Below are 18,637 nucleotides of genomic sequence, written 5' to 3' on the forward strand. Positions count from 1 at the left end.
ACAACTGGGTAGATGTGAGATTTCCCCAAAGGGGTGTATGGCATGTCCGGTAACTACAAAGATGTGTGAGCCCCGTGGCCAGGAAAAGTGACCTCCTGCAAGCACATGTGGGCACCACAGCCATCCTCTGGCAAGCATCATTACCGTGTGTGTGTGTGTGTGTGTGTGTGTGTGTCTGTGTACTTTAACTAAATGTGTGGGTCTGGGCCTGTGTGCAAACACCACAACTAACAGAGTCCAAACCTCATTGTGCACCTAGACCCTCAGCTGAGTGTACAAACATGCAACCTGGCTGCCAGGGAGCACTACAGCTAAAACTGTGGGAGCACCTTAGAAGTGTTTACAACCTTAGTCATCACAACATCGTCAACAACAATGAGAAATGGAAGGGGGGAATACAAAAGCCTGATTTTCTTATTATCTCTATGATATTCATCTCTCCATAATTTTAATTGAAATAATATTGAATTATGACATTCTACATCTTCCAGATGTGTATCATTGAAAACAAACATAGTTTTAAAATTTTTTAGGGGTAACACCTAATACTATGCTCAGGGTTCTCAGCCAGCTGTGATGGACGACCTTATGTAGTGCTGGGATTAGGACCAAGGTCATAGCACAGGCCCATGTTGGGCAAGTGCTTTAACTTTTGTTCTACCTCTTCAGCCTGTCATGCTGGAGTCATTTCAGTGAAATTCCTCTAAGGGAAAGTAAGTGAAGATTCAGAAACTAAATACTAAAAGTGTTTTAACAAGATATTTCTTTAAAATCTAAGCTTCTATTTAGACTATAAAATATTTATATAGGGCCAGTAATATAGTTTGGTGGTAGAGCAATTGCCTTGCTTGTGAGACCAAGATCATGGATTGGTCCTTGGTACCACAAAAACAAGTAGAATAGATCTAATATACCTATAGAAAAATAGCCAGATCACAAATGAATATGTAGGTCAATGAGCTATCACCAAGTGAAACCACCTTTGAACTATCATCCAGGTGGAAGAACATTGCCAATAACATATTTTAGAGCCAGGTCACACAGCAGGGCGGGGAGGTGGTGGGTGCCACTCCCGAGATTTGCAGCTCCCAACATTGTAAGCTCCAGCCAGTGGTGGAGACCAGCTGGACCATGCCCGGTGGTACAGCCCTTCCAGTGGGCATATGCTGCTGGAATTGAACTCAGGGCCTCACACAAGCCAGTCATGTGCATAATCCTGACCCCTTCATTTGTCTCTTCTACCAACTCTTGTTATGTCATCTTGAATAACTAATGGAATAGATTATTAAACAATTGCTCATCTAAGAGTCACTATCCAAATATTCCAGTTCTGGTCTAGAAAGAGAGCCCAGGTAAGATGCTTTCCTGGTATGTCACCAACACTGGTTCGATCTCCAGCACTTCATATGGCCCCCCTGAGTATCACTGGGAACAACCCCAAGCACAGACCTGGGAGTAGTCTATTTTGGGGGGGGCATGGGCACATACTCAGTGGTGCTCAGAGATGACTTCTGGCTCTGTGCTGAAGGATCACTCCTGGCAGACTTGGGGGAACATATATGGTGTCGGAGATCAAACTCAAGGCAGGTGCTCTACCCACTGTTCTATCACTCCAACCCCATCCAGGAGTAGTCTCCTAGAAACACCACGTGTGCCCAAACACTCCTCCACACAAAATAACAGATTCTTCCTTCTGCCCATTGATCTTGGTCACCTGAATGGAACAAAGTGGGAAGAAGCCGCAGTGTTCCAATTCTGTGTCTAGCTTTAAAAGGCTGTGTTCCTGGCATGTGAAACCAAGAACACTTCCCAACCAGTCACTGAGTTGACTGCAGACTGAGCCTACAATGAGACACATAAAACAGACTTGAATTTACTAGCAGCTTATATTAAAAGTCGCTGCAGGTGACCTGTATACTTGTCAGGGAGAAAAATGAATCCTTTTTTGTTAAATCCCAGTGAAATTGTGTTGGCCTACCCAGTAAAGTTTGACTAACAATCATTTGACAAATCTCAGTAAAAGTCTAAGTGAAGGAACTGAGGTTATTACTTTCTGAGCCCATCTAATGCTTTGTTCATCTCAAGCTTAAGTTTATCCTTAATTATTTAACTCTGATACATGTAATTAGATACCTCCTGGTCAGTGATTATTTGATTTCTTCACGGTCTATTTTGAGATACTACTATTTTGAAAGCAAAGAATTCTCCCACTACTATTTTTTTTTGGGGTCACACCTGGTCATGCACAGGGGACACTCTTGGCTCTACACTCAGGAATTACCCCTGGTGGTTCTCAGGGGACCATATGGGATGCTGGGAATCAAACCCGGGTTGGTCGCGTGCAAGGCAAACACCCTACCTGCTGTGCTATCTCTCCAGCCCCTACTACTATTCTTTTTAACTTTTTTTTCTTATTGAATTTTGGGCTACATCTGGCAGTGCTCAGGGCTTGGGAGTTGCTTCTGATGGTGCTCAGGGACTATGCAGTGCCAGGGCTGGAACATGTGCCTCTGACATGCAAAGCATGTTCTTCAGCCCTTTGAACGATCACCTTGGATCTATTTAACTTTTTAATAAGATTTTTTCCCCCAGAAGAATATTGCATGTCTATGATTTCTTCAAATAATCCAACACACACCAAGACTTTTTATATTACTAACAATACGTACATAGGGCCATAATATTTGCATAACATTAATGGTATTTATATAAAAGTGCATGCTTTGCATGTCAGAGTTTGACTATTCTTGGCCCCACATATGCTTTTCCTAAGCAATTCCTGAACACAAATAGAAATAGCCTCTGATAGCTAGATGTGATCCAAGAATCAGGATATAATAAAGTGGGAAATTTTTTAGAATTAATCACTCTGTCACTGTCATCCCGTTGCTCATTGATTTGTTCGAGCGGGCATCAGTAATGTCTCTCATTGTGAGACTTATTGTTACTGTTTTTGGCATATCCAATACACACAGGTAGTTTGCCAGGCTCTGCCGTGTGGGCGCGATACTCTCTGTAGCTTGCCGGGCTCTCTGAGAGGGGCGGAGGAGTCGATATTTTAAAATATAAATTTCAATTTTTTATACTCAGATTTCATAAAAACTATAAAAAATAAATTCTATAATGATTTATATTAATCTGTTTAAGAAGGGGGTGGGAGGGGTTCTTTGGACACTGGCCAATGGAAGTGGACACTGGTGGTGGGTATGGTGTTGGAGTAGTGTGTGCATGGAACTATCGTGAACAGTATTGTAAATCATGGTAATTCAATAAAAGTGGGTGAAAAACATTAATTTCCGATAAATTTTAGCATTTATTTTACTTTCAAAGGTTTTCTTCTTCAGATATATTTACAAATGTTTCTACCATGTAACAATTGTAATACAAATGAATGTATTCAGTGTTGTTTATCTTAAATTGATACTATCCTGTTTGTAAGCCTCTATGTGTTTGCAAGAAGTTTTAGTTTTTGTATTATCTTACTTAACCTCTTTCTTGTGGAGGAGGAATTTCACCACTGCTGTTTTACTGATGAGTAAACTGAGGCTCAGAAAGATTAAATGACATATATAGGTCAGAGACCTGGACAGCCAGGCCCGAAGCATGGCTTCTACTTAGACTTTATGTCAAATATATTTAGTATGATCCTACCACAATAGTCTTGACTCATTTGCTTTCTTCTAATTTCCACAGTGAAGCTGGATTATATTTGACTCATTAAATAAAAAAAAAAGTGACTCTTCTGCCCTTCTTCAAATTAGCATACGTGAGCTGAAGATCACTGGGTTGGGCAGGTGAGGTGAAAGATGAAAGACATAATTCAATTAAAGTGTTTGGGGCTTGAGCGATAGCACAGTGGGTAGGGTGTTTGCCTTGCATGTGGCCAACCCGGGTTCGATTTCCAGCATCCCATATGGTCCCCTGAGCACCGCCAGGAGTAATTCCTGACTGCAGAGCCAGGAGTAACCCCTGTGCATCTCCAGGTGTGACCCAAAAAGAAAAAAAAAGTGTTTGAGATAATGAATTTATGCTCTTGTTTTACTTTTGATTATAAAGCCATTAGAAAATTTCAGGAAAAATGGAAAAACTAGGAATTTCTATACAAGAAACTACAGTCCCAAAAAGTTTGAGAAGCTATTAAAAGATGTGTGGTAGGATTTTTTTAAAAGTATGTATTAATAATAACATTTCAGCTTTAATAGTAGTTATATGTGTTAAAATATGTTGAAAGTGTATATGTTTTATAGTCAGAATGGTAAAAACAGAGGTATTGATGTTGTCTGTGTAGGAACTAAGATATACTCTGGAAAAAAAATGATAAGATTATCTTTTTATAAGGACCTAGTCATTACTAATAATTCATCTTCCTATAAAATCCACATGATTTCCATTTCTGCAAACTTTCTAATAATTGATGCAATGATCAAAAGTTTTAGGGGCTAGAGCGATAGCACAGCAGGTAGGGCATGTACCTTGCACGAGGCTGACCTGGGTTCGATTCCCAGCATCCCATATGATCCCCTGAGCACCGCCAGGCGTGATTCCTGAGTGCAAAGCCAGGAATAACCCCTGTGCATCGCCAGATGTGACCCCACAAAAAAAAGTTTTAGAAGTTACAGTTCAAAATATCTCATTACGAGGGGCCTCACGGGATGGGGGTGGAACTGGCTCCTCTCGCTGCCCCGATGAGGCCCTGAGTTGCCGCCCATGAACGGCTCCTGGCTCCTGAACAGCCATGATTCCAGAGGCACACAAACCAATCTCGAAACCCAGTGGCTTTTGGCAGTAATCCTTTCAGACTTATTACTAAAATATCAGAAATCCAAAATCATCATATGCTCTTCAGAATCAGCAATAGAAAACAAATTATTTAATGATGCCTTTTCGGCAGGTCTGATTGTTGGGGAAAATTCCAAATAATAATGGTGGGTCTTTTGTCAAAATATTGAATGTAATCAAAGTGGAGAGAGTAAAGTGGAAGTCATCTGCCACACAGGCCGGGGGAGGGGTGGGATGGAAGGTATAGTGGGGTTCTTGGTGGTAGAAAATGTGCACTGGTGAAGGGATGGGTGTTTGATCATTGTATGACCAAGACTTACACTGGAAAACTTTATAACTGTTCTCACAGAGATTCAATTTAAAAAAAATATATATATATATCCCATTAGACAAGAACTTGAGTACCTGTACCCTCACCCCCTTTTTATATAGGGGGATAGTGGGAGAAACACACTTTATTAATTTAGATTCTTGGTTGAAGGTAAGACAAAAAATTGGTTGAAGGTAAGACAAAAATACAAAACACTCTGTAATTTATCTAGGAAAATAATGTACTGGAGCATCATAAAGTTTAGATTCAGAGGGCTGGTGGAGAAGCGGCTAGGCAGCAGAGGCATCCATGTGGGACATTCCTGCTGGCATTGTCATGATCAGATCTTAGCTGCCACATCTCTATTACTGTGAATGCTCCCCACTTGGCATCTTTGCATCACTTTGTCCAGATTCCAAGTTTCAGGTGAGAGCATCCAACTGACTAACTTAAGCCCAGGCCATGTATCTGCCCTTGGTTGCCAGGTACTACGGGGACTTTGGCCAAATTCAGTTTCTAAAGAATGAGGTGGGAGATATTTCCATCAACGCACAAAATGAAAGATTTCCCCCCAAAAGTAATGATGTTCAGAAGCTAGGAAGACAAGTAGCGAAGGATCACCACAGTATCTAAGGGTTGTGAATTTTTAATGGATCATCTGTATAAAAAGCTTAACTGGCACATAATGAACATTCAAAAATATTTCAGTGTTGTTATTTCAAGTTTACTAAGCAGGCAATAAGCTACAGTTCGTGCAAAAAAAAAAAAAACAGGGATGGGCCAGAGAAATTATGTAGTGGATATGGCACTTGCCTTGAAAACTGCTGACCTGATTTTGATCCCCAGCACCCCATATGATCTCCTGAGCCCTGGGTGCAGAGCCAGGAGTCAGCCCTGAGCACTGCCAGGTATGGCCCCTAAACAAAACAAAAATAAGAGAGAAGAATTTTTAGTTAAATATCTCAGTATTTTGAAAAGTATTTTGAAAAGGATTTGTTTCTCTTCATAAGAGAAACAAATACAAAAATTATTATTATAGGCTAGACTAGGCTGAAGCGATAGCACAGCAGTAAGGCTTTCTTCGCCTTACACGCGGCCGACCCGGGTTTGATTCCTCTGCCCCTCTCAGAGAGCCCAGCAAGCTACCGAGAGTATCTCGCCCACATGGCAGAGCCTGGCAAGCTACCCTTGGTGTATTCAACATGACAAAAACAGTAACAACAAGTCTCACAATGGAGTGTTACTGGTACCCGCTCAAGCAAATCGATGAGCAATGGGATGACAGTGACAGTGACAGTATTGGCTAGAGTGGCCCATCACAGTACCACATGATTCCCTGAGCACTACTGGAAGTGACTGCAAGCACAGAGGAAGGAGCATCCCCTGAGCACCAACAGTTCTAGCCCCTCAGCAAGCAAACAACAATAAATGGAGAAAAGACAATGAATTATACTAGGGTCAGAATAAAGAAAACAATAGATGGGCTGAGTTTTGAAGATTGAGGAAAAGCATCAGGAAAGGGGCTGACAAAGGCAGCTGAGACAGAAAAGGGAACACCAAGTAGAGGATGTTGGGAGGACCCATTCGGGTTGAAAGATGCGTGCTAAAAGTAGACTACAGAGTGAACCTGATGGCCACGCAATACCTCTATTGCAAACTACAACATCCAGCAGGAGAGAGAACAAAAGGGAATGCCCTGCCGCAGAGGCAGGGTGGGGTGGTGGGAGATGGGGTGAGGATGGTGGGAGGGATACTGGGAACATTGGTGGGGAATGGGCACTGGTGGAGGGATGGGTAAATGATCACTGTATGACTGAAATGCAAACACGAAAGTTCGTAAGTTTGTAACTGTACCTCATGGTGATTAACTAATAAATTTTTTTTAAAAGAAAGGGCTGACATTTTAAATAATTATGATTAGGGTAGGTTCAGGATTGTGAAGAGCTCCAAATACCATACATGTTAATTCTATGTGATCTTAAAGTCACCCTATTTTGTAAAGGGGGGCACATAGTTAGATTTGGGCAGTGATAACTTTCCAGGAGTGGTGAGGGAATGCACTAGAATGTGCAGAGACAGTGCCAAGAGTTCAGATAACAGAAAATGATGGCCTAAGGGAGACAAGAGAGTAAGACATCAACATAGAAATAATTTATGAATTGAATTCAGTGACTGCAAGATGAGGGCATGAGAGGGAAGGAGTCTTGGGTGACTTAAAAACCACTTCATGAGAACAGTCGCTGGTTGTACCATAATTATAATAGGGCCTTTTTGCAAGAGAATCTGAGACAGTTGGGAGAGGAGAGTACGAGATTCCTTGCAATGATCAGCCAGCCTTTCTTTAAGAGTTGGCAGTATAGATGCAATTGAAGCTGATAAGGTGGCTATCTGCTAGGAAAGGTGTAGAGATGCTTTAAATACCTCTGATATAGAGTACCTGTAAAAACAAAACTTGTATATGATTTCCAAGTGGGGATTTTGGGCCTCCATTTAAGATAGGGTCTACATGGATCTCTGAGGTAGAATAAGACCCTGGGGAAAAAAATCTTAGAAATATTTAATAGAAAACATATTCAATGCAAGTATAGTATAAGTTGTTGAGTTTTGGTTCTCATATGACACAGTTGCATCCACCATACTTTTATGACAATATATTTTTGTTTCTTAGATTTGTCAATTCTCCACATTTGCTCACTCATCTGCCCCACTTATTGGTTAATAATGACGGATGATAATGATGATGATAATGGCACTGTTTAATGAGTGTCTGCCATGTGAAAGCCACTATAATTGTCATTAGGTGCATGAAACAAGTCATCTCCTTTACCCTCAAGTTGCAATGTAGTTGAGGAATTCTTAAATCGCCTGATGTAGCAACATGAGAAGTGTTAGTAAAGATTTGCTCAATGGGTACCAATTAAAAGATGTTTTGAAAAGAACACTCAGTTTGCATCTAAGTTTTGAAATGAGGGGATTAGGGAGACTTCTTGGAGGAGAAAAATAGTCACTGTTCTGAAGGATTAATTGAATTAAACAGACAACACTTGGAGGTAATAAATAGCATAGGTAAAGGAAATACTTTGGAAGGGCTTGAATGTAAAGCAAAAGACATGGAGAGAGGCAGCGTGTGGAAATCAGTTTAGACAGGCAATCAAAACTCGAACAGAGGTCCAAAATACCAGATAAATTCCAAAACAGACAGGAAATATGTGGAAAAACCTGGCTTAGGGCAAGGACTTAGCACAGTGATGAACTAGAGAACATCGTTCAAATTCAATAAGAAGGCATTCAAATTCAAGTTAAAAAGAGTCAAGCAAAAACAAAAGATCTTAAAAGTCATTTTAATGAATTTGAGCTTTCTATGAAAGATAGTGGCTGTGTCATTTTAGGAGTCTGAATGGACATTTCTCCCAATATGGTTCCTCTAGCCCAGTCAAGAGTGATGCCTAACCCTGAGCCAGAAGGAAGCCCTGAGCTCTGCAAAGTGGCCCCCAAACATAGACAAAAACAAAACAATACAAAGAAAGCTCATAATCAGACTTTTTTAAAATAAAACCCAGAGTCTGTGGCACTGTAGGGATTAGGTTAGGAGGGACATGATTGAACCCTGGGAAACTTGGTAGGTGGGTAATTTAGTAGGCCAGATCTGAAAAGATGTTGGCCTGAAACAGGATCATGGTAGGGGCTATGAAGAGGAACCGGATACATTCGAGAGATAGGGAGCTAGAAGCATAAGAACTCAGTAATGGATTAGAAGCTGGGGGCAGGATGAGGACTTACAGGGCCAGGCCTGAAGCTGTGCATGCAGAAGGCCCAGTCTGAGGCTTGACCTCTGGAACAGTAATGGGTCATAACCTGAGCACTGGGCCAGGAGTAGTCCCGAAGCACCGCAGGGTGTAGCCCCCCCTAAAAAAAAACTTAAGAGCAAGAGGCTGGACAATGGATAAAGAGATTCACAAGTCATATAACGGAAACCATATTTTTGAGATTTCTATTAATTATTTCCGTTCTTGGTTCCTCTTTCTCTTTCGACTTCCCTATTTTATTCTTAATTGAATTAGTTACACGCCGAGATAACTCCTCCTAAGCACTGTTTCACGAAGAGAACCGTGCAATGTGAATAGCTGAGACTGCCCAATCCGAATTTTCTAGTTTTGCTCCCCGTTTCGAAACGTAGAATAAAAAGTGTAACATGGCCAAGTCTAGGGCCTCTCGCTTTTTCCAGATAGACTGGCATCGCGCGGTCTAGCCGTTAGTCCGCATTCTTAAGAGTGATCTCTGAGCACAAAGCTAGGAGTAAGTCCCGAGCACCGCAGTGTGTGACCCGCCATACCTCCCCCAAAGCACTGAGCACTATAGCACTGTCATCCCGTTGTTCATCAATTTGCTCCAGTGGGCAACAGTAACGTCTCCACTGTGAGACTTGTTTTTGGAATATCAACTAAGCCACGGGGAGCTTGCCCAGGCTCTGCCCTGTGGGCGGGATACTCTCCTAGCGGACTCTCCAAGAGGGACGGAGGAATCGAATGGGGTTGGCTGCGTGCAAGGCAAATGCCCTACCCGCTGTGCTATGGCTCCAGTCCAAAGAGCAAAACAAAAACAAAAAAATGTTTTAAGAAGAAGCTTCTTTTCGGCGCACAGGCCACGAACGTTCACATCATGGAATTCAACTCTGCAAAGCTACTTATCTAATGTGCAACTATGCCAAGCTTGACACTTGTATGGGGCAGCCCTGGCCTACAGGACTAATACCCCTTCTCCCTCAACAAACCAGGGTCGGGGGCTCGCCCTGGAACACCTTTACAACTTTCCGCCTCCTGGCACCGCGGAGGATTCCCGCTGTCGCCAAATCCGGAGAGTCCTGGCCACGGGCTGGACGCGACAGGCACGGCGGTGCCACAGGGCGGGCCGGGCGTGGGAGTTAGGACTCTCGGCCGGGCGGCACCGGGAACAGCCCTGGCCAGCGCCCCGCCCGGCCGAGCAGCGCAGCCGCGAGTCCGCCCGCGGACCCGGCGCCACCTCCTGGCGCGCGCCCCCAGCCCGCGCCCGCGCCCGCCCGCGCGCCCGCGCGCCCGCGCCCCCGCGCGCCCCGGCCCGCCCCGGCTCGCCGCGCCCCCGCCCTCTCGGGCGCGCCGTAGCCGTGACGTGCGCGCGCCTGGGGCTGGGAACTTGGGGCGCCGGCCGGCAGGCGGAGACGGACCCGGGATCAGCCGAAGCAGGAAGCGAGCGAGCAGCCCCGGGAGCCGCCACCGCCCCGTCCCGGTGCTGCGAAGTTGGCGTCGTCGCCTTCGTCCCTCGCCACCGCTCACCCCGCCCTCCTGCGTCCCGGGCGACCGCGGGGGAGCCAGGTCGCCGCGCACCTGCCTTCGTGTCCACCCCAGTGAGTGTCCGGAGCCCCTTCCCCCACCATCGGCGCGCGTCGGGGGGCGGGGGGGGGGCGCCGGGGCCGCGATCTCTGCACCCCGGGCCGCGTCTCCACCTCCCAGGACTCGACGGTCGAGCAGGTGATGGGTGGGCCCAAGGTGTCGGGCTCGAGTCCTGCGCACCCCACTCGGCGCTCTCCTTCCGTGGACTGGTCAGCGCCCTCAGACCTCTGCGTGCCCCTTGTGGGGCCCAGGTAGAGTCGGAGCACACGGCTCCCCGCCGCGGACACTCGGCGATGCTGGACTGTGCTCGCTCGTAAACAAGTTCATAGTCAGCGCTGGACGCGGGCAGTTTGTTCTGGGGTCTGAAGGTCCGCTGCTGGCGCGGGGAGCTGAGGCCTGATAGCCGATCCAGGCTCTTTCCAAAGCTCTATTTTATTCATTTATTTTGTTTGTTTGTTTAGCTGATCTGGTACTTTGAGCTTGTTATCTTATATATTCTATTGAAAAGGAAGATTATATTAGATGATGTCCCTCCACCGCTCTTTGAACACTTAAAATGCTCAAAAGTTAAGGGATTTCCATTGCATTCCTGGAAGTTACCTTTTGAAATAGTTCCTTAAAGTTAAATGCACTTAAAACGGTGCACTTTTATGCAGCATAAAATGTATTGGGGAACGTTTCCATTGAACCTATGCACAAGAAGCAAGGGACTGGGAAGTCTGACCCTATTAAAAGTACACTCGAGATAAAAGTTCATTTGCTAATCTGCTGGGAGGGGATGATGGATGTTAAGAAAACCTGTTTATTTTAAAATAGAGTCATGAGTTGAGAGTTTCAAAAATAAGATTAGCCCAACTTTTCAGGCCATAAAATGTGAATCTTGAACTTGGGTTGGTAGTGGTCATGGTACAAAGGTTGACAGCAAAATGGAGTTTCTGTACAAATTAACTCAACTTCATAGATGTCTTGGGTTGTGGTTAGCCAATTGGAAATTGTTTAGGGAAAAAAATTACCTTGGTGTCTTTCACCATTAATTTCAGCAATACCACAATCTGGACTGTAGCCAGAGCGTGAAACAATGCAACTGTTCACTATAAACTCATTGACTTTTAAATATCCAGCTCATTTTGTGTATTTTTGGTCGTGCGGGATTCAGGACATCCCTGTATGTTCTCCCAGCTCTAAATTTACAGTTTTGTTTTCAAATATAATTGAAAATGGCTGTAACAGAAGTGGTAAGCAACAATAAGAAAAGATCCCCATGATATAAAACTATAAATAATATGCATATTCATTAGAGGCTAGAATTGTAAGAATAATGACACATGGCAATATGTAATGTAAGTTAAGCTGTTAGAATGGATCATACATAATAACCTATGGGGCTTATCTGAAATGGATTTCCCCTTCTGTTTATGTTTATGTGATCAAGTTTTAAAATAACAGTGGCCAGGAAATCTGAGAGAGGCTGAAGGCTCTTTTCTCATCCTGTTGTGACTTTGCCTGGAGACTGTGTGTATCATGTAGCCCATTGTTTAGATAACTGGGCTGTCTGTGGGTTCTAAAATCCAGCTTTTTACAGAAAGGTTTCAAATTTTTGGCCATGTGAGGTTTGAATAAGTATCCCAAATATAAAAAAAGTAATCAATTCTCACTGTTATAATTAGAGCTCCATTTTTCTACTTAAAGTGTCAGTTTTGAAAAGATACCTTGCTCATTCCTATTTGACTTTTTTTCTAATATTATTTTAAGTAAAAGATTGAAAAATGTATTACAACTTTAATAAACTTCAGCAGATTAACTATTGCGACCCTGATAATGAGTCACTACTAATAATTTGTGTACTTGTCCTGGCTTTGTCTGCAGCACCACATAAATAAATAAATAGGTACATTTGTGAACTGGCCTTTTGGTAGTGTCAGACGGTTAATCATTTGTTATGCATTTTCCAAATCCAGAACACTGATGGAAGGACTTGCTCTGCAAAATAGTTTCCAAGGTTGGTGGTTTTATCTTCTATGCATGAGGAAATTGAGGCTCACATCAAGTTAACACCAGTGGGTGCAGTGTAGCACCCACCTAAGAGAGTCTCTTTCACACCCAAGTCTTTGTTTTTGGATGACACCCAGTGGTGCTCCTAAGAGACCATTTGTGGTGCTGATGCAAACAGGGGATTAAACTAGAATTAGCACCTGCAAGGCAAGCACCATAACACCTATAGTATCTCTCCAGCCCCAGGGTTTAGGAGGGTGAAACTTCTCTCCTTTCCACACCAGACCAGGGTGCCTTGATCTCGGTTTATTTAGTAACAGTTTTAATCAGCCTGCAGAACGATGTGTTCAAGAATGCCATTTGAGGTTTGAAGAATGCACACATCAGTGGCGATAAGTAATATCATGGCTGTGGTTTTGGATCTGCTTTTGAATTCTGTTTGTTTCTTTATTCTTAAATGGACAGCCTTGAATGCTGACATGATGCCGCCCTATGTTTTCTGGTGTCAGTTCCACAATATTACATGTGCTGTACACTTTTAATTTTTCTGAGCTTATAAGAGGGAGAATTAAACTGTAACGTGACACTGGCTTTCATTGGAGTTAAGATAAATAGTATAATGTTTCTGATTAGGAATTGTAAAATTTCCCTCAAAGAGATAGATTGTGAACTTTAAATAAGAGAGCAATCTTTTAAATATTACATAATTGGTAATTCTAGGAGGGAAAAACTTTCATTATTAAATTTTCTTCATTACAATTAGGACTGTGTGTGAGTGTGTGTTTATTTCATGTGTGTTTGTTTTGTATGTGTTTATTCCAGGAAATGTCCCTCGGGCTGAAATAGCCATAGAGGACAAAAATGAGCACACAGTTAATCTTTTGTAATGAACTAGGAGTACGCTGGGGAGTTAAATGTTGTTGAGAACAGAGCAGAGAAATCATAGGAAGACTGAATTGAGTCTTTCATTTCTTGATCCAAGCTATTAAGAATTTTACAATTCAAGGATACCCATATTCAACTGTAAATACAAAACCACCATCCAAGGGCTCAATATAAATTTTTAATGGGTGATCTGTAACATATCTGCTTGTATGTGTGTGTCAAGACCTTACTAAAGTTAAATAAGATTAAATTCTGGTTTTGAAGGTCAAAGAGATAGTCCGTGGCCAGAGTGCTGACTAACAGGAGACCCCAGAAGTGCATGTGGTGTCATGAGCACAGAGCCAGGTGTGCACCTCCCTCTAAATTCTATCACTGAGGCATTATATAATGTTCAGAGGAAATAGGGTTTTGCACCAAAGATTGTCGTGCTTTTGTTTTTTACAACATTTTCTCAACTGTTAATAATCTCTATTAAGTTCTAGAATATCTGTTAATGGCTTTCAGAAACAAAATTTTCTTATTGAGTAGTTTGAGAATAGTTGAGAAATGACTGTAGTTTGCCGGAAGTTCACCCTGTTTGTGCTGAGGCATGGAAAGTAAAATTAGAATCAATATGGCATCCTTAGAAATCTTTCTGGTGTCCAAGAGAAGGGGAATCCTATTTGTGTAGAAAGCGTGTCTCCAGTGAAACTAGCATACTGGAACACATTCCTTTTGCAGTACTCACGGCCACATTGAATAGATTGCACAAAGAAAGGTGGTGTTCTGCCAAAACCACAAGCATCTTTATTTATGTCACCTATTTGTTATTATTCTTGGGAGTAACCTGCTGCTTCGCCTTTACAAGGTAAGGTATCACCTATAGCAGAATTAAAATTTTTCTATCATCATCTTTTCCAGCAAATATTTACTGAAGGCCTTTTGTGTTTGAAATACAGCTATCAACAGGATCTTACCTGTCCTGATCTTTGAATTTAGAAAATTGAAATAGTGGTGGAGAGGTAAAAAGAAATATGGTTTAAAAATCATATGATGTGTCAGAAGTTTGTCATAACTTCTCCAAAATATGGTGCGGCTATTATCCAAATTATTAAACATATAGTCTAAGAAGGAAACTATTTATTTTTGCTCAATCATTGCTCATGACCTAGAGCCACTCCCAGGAATACTGGTCCAACTGGGCCTGATGGTTGAATGCTAGGGCTCAAGGATGTGGCTCAAGATAGAGCATTGTGCATTGCTGTGTGAAGGTCTGAGTTTGATCTCTGTCATTACAGAAAACCCAAAACAAAAAGTTAACACTTGACATTTGTATGTTACTTTCTTGTTTGGGAAATCCTAGGTTCTCTACATTTGATTCTTAGAACACCTTGTTGAAGTAGATGTCATACATATATTCCTCAAACAGTTGAGAAGATGGAGACTAAAAATAAGTACCTTACTCAAGATCATGTACTCGGTTGCTTAGAAGCATTGCTGAAAATTGAACAAAGACTTCTACATTTCCATAATTGTGTTCCACAGCTCCATAATTCTTGATTATTTATTTTAGTCTCTTAGCCTTGATCTATTTCACTTTATGGCTTGAAGTTCAGTGGTTTAGGAAAGTGAAAAATCAAGGTCACTAAGATGATGATAGTTATCATACTTTTTTTAGTTGAAGGTGAAAGACAATCATGATGCATTATTATGGGACCAATTTAACTTTTCTTAGGGTATTGACAATATCCAAGTATCTTCAGAGCCTGATGCTCCGGGATGGCTCCTAGTGATAGTTTGGTAAATGGGGTGACGACAGTGTAGTGCTGGGGATTGAACCTGGTCCCCTGCATACAGATCTTGTGCTCCACTTGTTTTATCAACCTAGCTACTTATAACATTTTTATGAGTGAATGAAACTGAGTTCAGTCATCAGCTATTCTTTTTTTTTTCAATTTTTTAAAAATTTAATTCAATTTTAGGCACGATAGTTTACAAAGCTGTTATTAGTAGGGTTTCTGCATGGAACATTCCAGTACCACACTCCCCACCAAAGTCCACTTTCATGTCCACCACTGTCCCCATTTTCCTCCCTCCTTCCCTGTGGTAAACTTCCTACTGAAGATCAGTTCTCAGTTTCAGTTGCCTTTGAGCATTTGTTATTCTCCAACTGCAATTCTTTATATCCAGCATATGAGAGATTATTCTTTTTTCTAACCCTATCCTTCAGACTGGCAGAGTGATAGCACAGCGTGTAAGGTGTTTGCCTTGCGTGCGGTCAACCCGGGTTGGATTCCTCTGTCCCTCCCAGAGAGCCTGGCAAGATACTGAGAGTATCCTGCCCATATGGCAAAACCTGGCAAGCTTCCCATGGTGTATTTGATATGCCAGTGACAAGTGTCACAATGGAGACGTTACTGGTGCCCGCTCGAGCAAATCGATGAACAACAGGATGACAGTGCGACAGTGCAGTGCTACATCCTCTGACTAACTTCACACAGTGTGATGCTCTCCTGCACCATCCATGTACAGCAAATTTAATGTTTTCTTTTGGGGGGCAGGGATGGGTTTGGGCCATACCCAGTGATACTCAGGGTTTTCTCCTGGCTCTGTGCTTAGGGATTACTCCTGGCTAGCTTGGGGAACCATGTTGGATGCCAGAGATCAAACCGGGGCCTGCAGTTTGCTAGGCAAATGCCCTACCAGCTGCTGTACTGTCACTCTGGCCCCTCTTCCCCCCCCTCCTTAGAGCTGAGTCATATTCCATTGTATATATGTACCATAATTTCTTTACCCAGCTATCTGTTTTTGGGCCTCTGGTTTGCTTCCAAATTTTGCCTGTTGTGAATAGTGTTGCAATGCACACAAAAGTGTAAATGTCTTTTCTGAATATAGAGTCTTAGGGTCCTTGGGGCAGATACCAGAAGTGGATTTGCTTGTGTCATACGGAAACTAAATTCTTAGGTTTTTTTTTTTTTGAGAAATGTCTATATTGTTTTCCAAGCACACTGAACCAGTTGATATCCCCACCAGCAGTGAATAAGGGTCCACTTTTTCCTTATATCCACACCAACACTGGTAGTTTTTGATCTTTTTGATGTGTTTCATTCTCACTGATATGAAATAGTATCACATTGTTGTTTTGATTTGCACTTCCCTAATGATAAGTGATGCCAGCATTTTTTATAAGCTCTATGACCATCTATGTTCCTGCTTTGAGCAGGTTTCTGTTCACCTCTTCTGTTTTTATGGGTATATATTTTTTTCTTATGGAGTTCTACTAGTGTTTTATATTTTTGGGATATCAACCCTTTATCCAATGAAGGGTGGGCAAATGTCTTCTCCTAGTCCATGGGAAGAAGCAGTGTTTCTAGTTAGACCTGAAGGAAAAGTTAATAGTTAAGAAAGGTGGAGCATGGGGGCTGGAGCAATAGCACAGTGGGGAGGGAGTTTGCCTTGCATGCGGCTGATCTGGGTTCGATTCCCAGCATCCCATATAGTCCCCCAAGCACCAACAGGCGTAATTCCTGAGTGTAGAGCCAGGAGTAACCCCTGTGCGTTGCCAGATGTGACCCCAAAATCCAAAAGCAAAAAAAAAAAAAGGAAAGAAAGGTGGAGCATGGAGGTAGTACAGAGGTTACAGTGCGCTAGCCTCCTGTTTGAGTCTCCAGCACCACATGGCTTCCTGAGAATCTCTAGGGGTCTGGAGGACTCAGCAGCTCTGGGTTGATCTCAGTGGAGGTCACAGGGTAACACAAGGTCCAGACCACGCTGCGTCCTCGGGCCCCGGCAGTAAACCACAGCATTGTCCAAGTATAGTGAGTGTCCCCTGGCCTCTCAGAATACTGCTTGTAAGGGTCCCTGCCTTAGAGGAGAAGAGTCTTCCAGGGGAATTTTGAAAGTAGCTTTTGCGCTTGGCTCATTGATATTGATCTGGTTACTAAATCTGCCCTGGTGACTCACTTGTGAGTTATGGTATATTTGTGGCGGCGGCATTATGTCTTCATTCGTTTTGAGTGTCTACAGTGGCCCAGACACTGTTCTAATTGCCAGCAACATCGTGATAATTTAAGACCAAGTCCCTGTACAGAGTGACATATCATTGTTGTTTTGAATTAAGGTAATTATAGACTCTTCATACTATGTAATCAGCAGACTGACCCTGAACTTGGGTTAAGCAAAATGGTGCTATTTAAGGATCACTGAAAAACTCATTGGCTCTCAAAGAATCCCCATCTGGCCTTCGGCCCACCGAGTTACAGCACTCTCCCAGTAGCCTGCTCCTGATAAATGAGTCCTTTCTGTCTTTTATCTCCAGAAAAAAATATTATGAGCTACGGGATGCATGTTGGCTTTTATAAGAGGTGGTTGGCCAATAAAATTTTAATAGCCACTGTTGTTTATTATACTCATGGCATGTGTCAGGAACTGTAGCAAGTAAGTACTTGATGTCCATTACATAACTTAGCCACCATGTCACACTAGGGCACTTAGCATGAGGACTCTTACTTTACTAAACATTAGGAAACTGAGACACAGAGATGCTAAATTTACACACCCTCCTGGCCAGTATTTGGTGGCACTGGAACTTGGGCTCCTTGTTGTACTTCGAATGTGCCCCCTTGGAAGGAGCGCGCATAAGCCTCCACCAGTCTTGTGCCCGTCTCCTGACTGGGCATGTGGATGAAGGCCTGGGAGAGGCAGGATGGGTGGGGAGAGTCAGTTGGGCTTTGTGGGTGCGTAGTGGTGCTTGGGTGGGGAGGAAAGGGAGGGAGGGTATTGCTTATGTGATTGCTTGTGACCACCCTGCATTGATTCCTCCTGGGTAAAGAGTATTGTCATACCTATGAAGTGATCCTGTTTTGACCAGTTCTTACCTTGGTCAGATCACGGAGTTTCTCTGCACATCTCGTTTTTGATGGAGGAAACAGTTTCTCTACCTGGTGTGATTCTTCTGAGGACCGAGTTGTATAATATACGTGAAGTACACTTCACAATGCCTTGCACATAATTCATATTATTTTTACTATGTTAAAAAAATTCTTTTTTGGCCGTATTTCATATAGGAGATGAATCCATATGGAGCAGCGTATGTAGAAATTTGATTGGACTCTGGGAAGGTGGACATTTTGAAAGTAGTTTTGATACTTAGGTGTGCATCAGAATTACCCGGGCAGCTAGTGAAAATTCATGTCAGGACAATGTGGGTGAGACCCAGGCATTCACATTTTATTTTATTTTTATTTTTTTCAATTTTTAGCAGTGAATCACCGTGAGGTACAGTTACAAACTTAAAAACTTTCATGTTCGAATTTGGTTTACATCT

General features: G+C 42.7%; 1 protein-coding gene across 2 annotated transcripts in view; it reads left to right on the top strand.

The window, feature by feature from the left end:
* The first annotated feature begins 10,218 nt into the window (after positions 1 to 10,218).
* The window catches only part of MYO6 (myosin VI), a 151,185-nt gene continuing 142,766 nt past the window's right edge, over positions 10,219 to 18,637 (top strand). The window contains exon 1 of one of the 2 annotated variants that reach the window (XM_055134700.1): positions 10,219 to 10,469. The gene's annotated coding sequence lies outside the window, so the exon portion shown is untranslated. The remainder of the gene's footprint in view (positions 10,470 to 18,637) is intronic. The other variant, XM_055134699.1, reaches the window with a different exon arrangement.

Source organism: Sorex araneus, chromosome 4 (genome assembly GCF_027595985.1).
Source record: "Sorex araneus isolate mSorAra2 chromosome 4, mSorAra2.pri, whole genome shotgun sequence".
NCBI lineage: Eukaryota > Metazoa > Chordata > Mammalia > Eulipotyphla > Soricidae > Sorex > Sorex araneus.